Source organism: Schistocerca serialis, chromosome 6 (genome assembly GCF_023864345.2).
Source record: "Schistocerca serialis cubense isolate TAMUIC-IGC-003099 chromosome 6, iqSchSeri2.2, whole genome shotgun sequence".
In the NCBI taxonomy this organism is placed as follows: domain Eukaryota; kingdom Metazoa; phylum Arthropoda; class Insecta; order Orthoptera; family Acrididae; genus Schistocerca; species Schistocerca serialis.
Window position 1 is genome coordinate 84130523 of NC_064643.1, and position 9095 is coordinate 84139617.

At 39.8% G+C, this 9095-nt stretch overlaps 1 non-coding gene across 1 annotated transcript; it reads left to right on the forward strand.

Annotated features, from left to right (window-relative positions):
• Nucleotides 1-472: 472 nt before the first annotated feature.
• Trnal-caa (transfer RNA leucine (anticodon CAA)) lies at nt 473-547 on the forward strand. Its single transcript has one exon. It is a non-coding gene; the product is annotated as a tRNA-Leu (tRNA).
• Nucleotides 548-9095: the final 8548 nt, after the last annotated feature.

Consider the following 9095-nt stretch of genomic DNA (forward strand, 5'->3'; position numbering starts at 1 on the left):
AACTCTTTCCATAGACTTAAATACAAAATTTCGTCATATATTTGCTCTTTTTTACCACTCCCTATAATAGCCTTTTGACTTATAAGGGTAGTAATTGTAGCTAAATTGAACATGTTTATTTTGCACATATAAATTGAACTGTTGAAATATATTTAAATCTTATAATAATCATTTAACACCACAAGAAATTAAAAAAGTACATGATGGTAACACTGGGAATCGAACCTAACCCAGCAAACTGCCAGTTGGTGCCCTTAGCCACTGGGCTGCAGTACCAATATGTCAGCTGCTCCTCTAAAATTGCTTCTACTCTATACTTTCACAATAATTTTCATGTATTTTCAACAAACAATATTGACCTGGAATGAGATTTTCACTCTGCAGCGGAGTGTGCGCTGATATGAAACTTCCTTTGGAAGGTAGGAGACGAGATACTGGCAGAAGTAAAGCTGTGAGTACCGGGCGTGAGTCGTGCTTCGGTAGCTCAGTTGGTAGAGCACTTGCCCGCAAAAGGCAAAGGTCCCGAGTTCGAGTCTCGGTCGGGCACACAGTTTTAATCTGCCAGGAAGTTTTAATATTGACCTGGTTCTGCGGGCAACACAGCACCCTCAGTGCCAGTAGGGATGATATAAGATCAGAGCATGTGTAACTGAAAACAGACATCTGCATCCCTTCTCTGACTATCATAGTGTGGCTGACCATCATTTCAGTACTCGATATTGGTTATACTGGTACTGGTCATCATGGAGGCAGCACCACAAATCATGGTTTTGTCCATTTTATTTGTATACCAACATGCATTGGAAGAGAAATGGCATAATTTTAGTGGGATTTCCAGCTCACATTCGAAATGAATTGGCATAATTTTAGCATGATTTACAGCTTACCCTTGAAGAGAAATGGCACAATTTTAGTGTGAAATTATAGTGTGCTGTAGCACATGATCACCAGCTGCCACTACTTAAAAGTAGACTTTTAAATGTGTGATATGACGAGGTCTGTTTTAAAAAGTTGGTTTCTGTCCATTCTAGCTAGGGGTCAATGAAATTTCAACTGTTGTTTACACATTTAGTCCACAATCCTTTTGATGTTCTCATGGATCTCTTCATTTTTTCCTATTCTTTGAAGTTCCACCAGTAGTCTTTTGGGGTCCTGGTATTTTCCTCAGACTCTTTTTTTCCTTCTTTTCAAGTACTTCCATGACTGTTCCTTATTCTAAATAAACAGACACATAAAAACGTAGATGCCTTCGGAATTCATAATTGAATTACAGTGCCTGATTTTGGCCTTTAGGATATTGTTCATTTGCTGTACTTGTTCTGCATTAGTGTCAAGCAGGGTCTAATTTTCTGGCTCTTACTTTGACTTCTATCCAGTCCACTGGGTTGGATTCATTCTCTGAGGTATTTAAATTAATCTGTCTTTTAATCTTCCCATATTTTACCTCCAAGTATTTCTATCCGTGCTGTCTGTGTTCCATACAATTCCACCTTTTCACGTGAGACTTTTAGACCTAATTTTCCAGCGATTTCATGCAAGATTTCCAGTTTCCATCTAAAAGGACCAGGTCACTGCTAAAAGCTAAATACCTGATTTCAAAGTTGTTTCCTTTCTTCCCAAGGTGTATTTCACTCACTCCACCCAACTTCAGAGTTCCTCCCAGATTTTCATTATTTTCTTCAGGATGATACTGAAGAGAATTGGGGGTTAATATTTCTCTTGCCTCACCCCTGTCTTTATTTCAAAGGTTCTGAGATTTCTCAAAAAATACTTAACTTTTGGGAAGGTATCTTTCAGGGTTTGTATTACAGTTTCCATAATTTTCCAAAAGTCAGAATTCCTCTGAAACCCTAAAAAAGTTTGACCTTCAACTTCGTCATACAATCTTTTGAAGTCATCAAAAATTACTATTGTATTCTTCCTTCTTATTCCTCAATTCTCAGAATGGACTTGAAGTTGAATATCTGTTCCACCCATTACCTGTCTTTTTGGAAACCAACGTTTCCAGTCTTTTAGTATCTTTCCAGTTTTCCATGTTTCTTCTATAAGGCAATGTATTCCACCTGCAGCGACTTTCTCTCCAATTTTCCACATTTTTGCTGCAATGCTGTCTTCACCTTGTGCTTTATTATCTTTGAGTTCCGTGATTACATGCTTAATTTTACCAAGGTTTGGAGTCTAAATTACAGTGGATTTGTTTCTGAGAATCCCATCTTTACAGAGGCTCTTCACAGTTTGACAGCACTATGAAACAGTCAAGAGCTGACTGTTCTCTTTGTCATTTTAATATGCTAACACTCATTTGCCTGGTTTCTTTGTAGTGCCTCTCTGGAGGTCCTGTAAAAGTCACTCGCATACTTCTTTTTGAACTCTTCCTCCACCTTTTACACATTTCTCTTTTAAGGTTGAATAATAAGTACACAGTTTATCCTCCACTCATTTTTGTTTTTCGAATTAACATCTGAAAAGGACAGTTGTTCCAGGAAATCGAACATTGTAGATGAAGATACAAATTCTTGCATATAGTGTTGTGTATTAAACTTGATTCTTAACCCGAGATACCGTTAAATGGAGTATTCTTCATTTATGTTATACAACAGACATGTTTTTAAACACTGTAAATTAGACTCTAGGCAATGGACAATATTATACACAATAATTGGAATAAATAATCTTACATTATTATGGGATATATGGCTACAATGCCATAGTCTGTGAGATCGTGAAATCGGTTGAAACCTACCTAACACAGTACTAGTAACTTATGTTGAGAAACAAAAATGTTTTACACTGTAAATAACATTGTTATGCAATGGGCAATACTGAACATAGTCCACTATTCAAATATAAAGTATTACAATCTATATTGTTGAAGATTGTGTGGTGAGGAATATGAAATTCTGTTATGTTTTAATTTTGTGTAGCAGTTTGTGTCATTGTGGCAGTTTGTGGGTATATGGCTGGTTGATAGCAACACATGAAGCTTGAAAGTGGCAATGTCGTCAATTGTAATTGAGCATTCAGAACCAGCTGGGGATATTAAGCTAAATGTTTGTTTATCTCAAGTGCTTCTAATAGGCTTAGTTTTCTTCCTCTGTTGCCTACATGTAGCACTACGCTGTGGATTTGGTATTTGTGTCCTTCCTTCAGCACATGTTCAGCACACATGGAGTCTGACTTACGCAATCTCCAGCTGTGTTTGTGTACCTTCGGCCTAGTTGTTATGGTCCTGCCTGTGTGACCAATATACAGTTTGTTGTAATCATTGCAAGTGATTTCGTAAACACCACTGTTAATAATGTTGTATCCGTAATTGGAGAAACAACAAACAACGATTTGCGTGATTTCCAAATTCTGTTTATTGCCAACAGTTCCACAATACTAACACAACTTGGTGCTTGATCAAGAGCAGTGACTGGGCTGCAGAGTCCAAGTCTAGTATGGTAAACAGTTGTAGCACAGTGTAGCGTCGTTCGTGGTTACGACGTCGACGTAGCAAGTAGGTAGTGCCAGGCGTGGTGGCGTATGCGGCTATATAGGGCGAGTGGCAGAGGAATATGCCTGCCATAATTGAGTCCGCTTGTCGTATCCTGTTATGATTGGTGGCGCGGCCTCACGTAACTATCTCTTGGGAGGACGCCAGCCGAGGTTGCCATGACAGTGCGGATGCACTCAGTGTGTGAGGCTCGTGCCTGCGCTGTACAGCTGTGCAGAGCTCGCATAAGCGGGGTGTGCTGGCCGTTTGCTGTATGACATAAAGACCATGGCCACGCAGCTGCAGGCATCACGGTGTGAGTGTTGACTATACCACAAATAAAGCTTTTTTGTCCTTGCTGTTCAATAGGCTATGGACTCTAGTACTCTTCCACAAAATAAAGTTTTTTTAATTGCAGGATTTGAGGATTTTGGCCAATCTTTCAGATAGCTTTGCTTAATATGGGATAGTACACTGGTTGGTTTTAGATATGACTGTTGATGCAGAGGAGGCATACACAAAGGGTAACATTTTCTTCTTTGTTCTTTTTATATAAAAGGTTGTTAATTAATTCATGGATAAAGCCATTGTTCAATGTAGTACATTTGATTGCTTCTGATTCTGTTTGAAAATTCTGTTTTGACATTGGTATCTATGTAAGGCAACATACCATGGAATAGAAGGCAGCACGTTGTGAACATGAGTGTATTACAGTGGCTGTCGAGGTGGGTTTTCTGTAAATTATTGAACTGTGTGTTTTTAGTGATACCTAGGTTGAGATCTCACAGTTTAATGGATTTTTAACTGATGTCAATAGTAAATGAAAATACCATGTGGCTAGGGCCTCCCATCAGGTAGACTGTTTGCCTGGTGCAAGTCTTTTGAGTTGACGCCACTTTGGCAACTTGCGGGTCAATGGGGGTGAAATGAGGATGATAAGGACAACACAACACCCAGTCCCTGAATGGAGATAATCTCTGACCCAGTCAGGAATCGAACCTTTGCTGTTATGTATGACATTCCATCCCACTGACCACTCAGCTACCAGGGGCAGACCAATCTCTATAGTGAACTGTGTGTTTTCGTGTTGTGAGTTTAGATGTTCAAGGAATGTGTTCCCAACTGTCTTTTGGTTCCAGTCCACAGACACAGTACATCTCCTATGTATCTGTACTAATATTTGATATTATCACTGGGAGGCTCATTATGTAAGAACTGTTTTTAGAAATGGTCCTTGAAGATTACTGCTAAAAGAGGACTGAGGGGAGGCCCCACTGCAAAGTTTGTGTTGAGCACCATCAGATTGAAAATAATTTGTTGTAAACATGTCTGGGTGACCAGTTTTGTGTCTTCTACTCGTAAAAGGTTGATACCTGCCCTTTATAGTAGTTATGTCAAAATATCAACACATTCTTAAATAGGTATATTTGTAAACAAGCTGCTAACATCAAAAGATACTGGTTTTATGCTATTTTGAACAGGGAGGTCTTTAATTTAGTTAACAATGTCCATAAAATTTATAATTCCAACCTTGGATGTAAATTTTGTCTTGGTTTTGATACAGAAATGTACCTCTTTGATAATTTTGTAGTGTGGTGTGGTGTAAGTTGGCACAAAAGGTCTTGGAGGTTGGCCTTTATTTGCGTTGTTTAGGAGATTCACACAGTTTAACAGCCACTGGGTTCATGTTGTTGAAATACTTAGCTTCATATTCACAAGTTATACTTTTGCAGGTCTTGGTTAAGTTTTTAATTTCTCTGTTGGCAGTTTTGCTGGGATCTTTGGTGTAGATATGGTAGCAATTGAGTGTGAGAAATTGTTTCACTTTCTCAACATAATCACTTTTATCTGATTTTGTGAGACTGTTGTCATTTTGGGTAATTTTCTTCTTTATGTTCTTCAGTGTGGTGTGGTCCACATATTGTGATGTAAGAGTGTCTAACTCAAGCCATTTTTGTATATCATGACTCACTATGTGTTTGGTTGCAATGTCATTGTTTACACTGCATTCTATATCAACTTTTAAACAATGTAACTGTTTTTTGGAGGGTTTATGGGGAGGAACATATTTGAAACCTTTTACTAGCACTTCCATTTCTTTCGCGGAAAGAGCTGTTTCAGATAACTTTTCTACTCATTCCCTAAAGCTGAAGATAGTGTCATAAGCCAAAAGCTAGTTTGAAATACCACATCAAGGAAATAAAAGGAACACAAATATTAAAAGTGGGTTTGAAAACATATTTGCAACACAGGTGCTATTATACTGCAAATGAATATCTGTTAACATAGATTTAAATTATTTCCTTTGGTAAATGAATATCTGTTGAAATAAATTTAAATTATTTCTTTTTTTGTATTATGTACCCGAAACAGCTTTTGTTATCTATTGTACTATATATCAATAAAATTATTTAATTGTATCGAAAAACAAAGATGATGTGACTTACCAAACGAAAGCGCTGGCACGTCGATAGACACACAAACAAACACAAACATACACACAAAATTCTAGCTTTCGCAACAAACTGTTGCCTCATCAGGAAAGAGGGAAGGAGAGGGAAAGACGAAAGGAAGTGGGTTTTAATGGAGAGGGTAAGGAGTCATTCCAATCCCGGGAGCGGAAAGACTTACCTTAGGGGGAAAAAAGGACAGGTACACATTCGCACACACACACATATCCATCCAAACATATACAGACACAAGTAGACATATTTAAAGATCAATTAGACAACGCACATAACGTCTTAGAAATTCAAGTGAAAGTTGTTGTTTAAATGGTGGACGAAATTTCAAACAATTTAGATCAAAAGATCGATGACTGTGTCACACAAGTGGTAGCTCGCTTAGAGTGGGCTGAGCAGTCATCGACCCCCGCGCCACTCAACAACAACATACAGTATGGAAATGTGCTGATAAATGTATGCAGAGTGGGAAAAGCTGACTGCGAGAAAGTGCAACCGTACTCGCCAGTCAATTGTTCAGGCGTGGTCGCCGCAAATGGAGAGGTAGCGCTACCAACTGTCGTGCAAGTAAAGCACGAGGAATCACTATTAAAACACAAGCAGTTCCAGACGTTTAATGATGAGAAAAAGAATGTCCATCCAGTAATATTTATAAAAAGTTTCTGGAATGCATCATGGACTGAGCACCAAAAGGTTCAGTTTGTGATCTCTTTCATTACAGGCGACATGGCACTGTGGGCGATGGAAATCGCAGAGCAGTGTCCGTCGTTGTCTGAATTCGAAAGTAAATTTCTTGCCAGATACTGGCCCAGGTCTGTTCAGGAGCGTCTCCAGAAACAAGCGTATAACCCAGAACCATTCAATCCCCGTTCAGGTAATTTGAGAAAATATTTTGAAAGATACCTTAACAAAATCAGATACTGGGACGAACCCATGCCTGCTAGGGATTTTCTAAGAATTTTGAAGGGTAAACTACCTATAACAATAAGAGAGAAACTCATACACGTCCCTGACACGGACTTGGAGTTGTTTATGGCAACCATAGACTCCCTCGATTTAATACACGAGGATGCCAGGCAGGGAGATCAGGGGAGTACAAACTACAGACAAGCGAACGGTAAAGGAAAAAACCAATCCAATAATAGCCCTCATAAGAATGGGTATTCAAAGAGTGACGCATATTCACAATGGGAAAACTTAACTAAGAAAGGAAACACTATGAATAGTGTGCCCACTGTGGATGGTCACTGGCATAGCACTGGATACAATACGTACCAGCATGGCCAGTCAAACTCGTCTTCACCAAAAAGAGGTGGAGAAAACTACAATCAAAAGAGATGAGGTGAAGGGGGAGGAAACTCCAACTTCGGCAATAAAAATATGAGAACTAACAATGAGCAAGGGCAACAGGCAGGGCCAGCAAATTGGCAGGCACATCAAAACATGCCGTCAGGTCATGTGCCTGTTAATCACAACAATGTCATCCTGACGCCACCGCCTACACCTCAGCCTCCGAACAATCAGTCACACGTGTACGCACCACAGTGCACCTCACCAATTGTGACTGATAATGTTTGAATAACCGATGTGTCTGATCACGTGTCGGCAGGGTGCGACAGGCCGTCAAACTTTGGCTGACCTCTGTAGGCCCTTCCCAGACGGTTGACAAGATGAAAGAGGAAGGCAGACAGAATGTGGGGGTGAATATGCTCTGCTACAATGATGGATGCAAGATGAAAGATGAACTGACAGTTGATCCTCGACCTGCAGACCGACAAGAAATAGAACATGTGCAGGCTGCCCTTGTGGCAAAGATAAATGGGGTCGAACTAATAATAATATTGGATACAGGGGCGAGTGCTTCTTGTATTGATGAGCAGTTATTCAAGTGCGTGGATCGTGTGAAAAAGTTACCGAGCCTGCCAGTAGAAAATTGTAGGATAGTAGGTGCCCAATGGGGCAGGGTGCAGCTAATAAAGAATCAGGTGCAAGCAGAGATTGCCCTGGAAAACGAAGCCATACTGTGCTCATTCCTGGTGGTCAAATATCTCACAGTACCTTGCATCCTGGGCCTTGACTCGCTTAGGGAATTGAAGGCAAAAATTGACCTCCCTCAAGCCAGATGCACCATAACCTATCTAAACCGACACATTGATCTGGCATTAATGAGGACTCCGGACGCATATGTGAACTACTGCCAGAATGTCCGGGTAACTTTACAGGATCCTGACGCATTGAATCACAACAACTGTGTTGTAAATCAAGACAGCAGCAAACCAGAACCCGTTTGGGAATGGGAAAATGCTATTACTAAGCAACACATTGCTTCAGAAGTAGCCAAATCGCCGTACCTCAGCCTGTCACAGCAATCTGATTTGAGCCAAGTGCTGAACCAATTTGTACAAGTGTTTTCAGAAAAACTGGGGATAATAAAAGAGTATGAGTTTGACATGCAAGTAAAACCTCATCAAACTTCCTGCCATGCCTCCTATTCAGTGCCGTGGTCGAAAAGACAAAATGTGGGGAGAGAAATACAGAGAATGCTGCGGTGGCAAATAATAAAACCGTTTATATCCAGGGATACTTAAGGGTTTAAGTCGAAAATGTGTAGTGTGTAAAAGTAGATGTAAGTTGTATGCCTAGTTAGTAAGATTTATTTAATATTTATTTGATTTTATACTTGTGCTTGTTAGATATAGAGTAGTTGCTATGTGTATGTATGAGTGAGTTGTGACAGAAGGAGAATACTGCACTTAAACAAGTGCCGTGACAGAAAAGAGATCAGCAAATGAATCTGCATAAGGACACTCTGCACAGGATAAACCATGAAAAGGGAGGAAGCATTGTGCATGGTCGTCGGACGTGCAAATTATAAGCGAATCGCTGTACAAATGCGAGAATTTGCGTAATAAAAAATTTCAAACAGAATAATATCTCTTAACTTCCACACTGGTTCCAGCTTGAAGGCGCTTGCAGGTACACCCGCACGTAAGCAAGGCAGCTGCAAACGCAACAATGACAAACGTTTCTGAATCAGTGTTGAATGAATAAATAATACACATGTCATAAAACCTACTGAACTCACAGGTCCAGTATGACCAACTGGTCAACGCTTTACATAAGAGGTGACAACTAGGTCAATCACTGAATACTAAGTG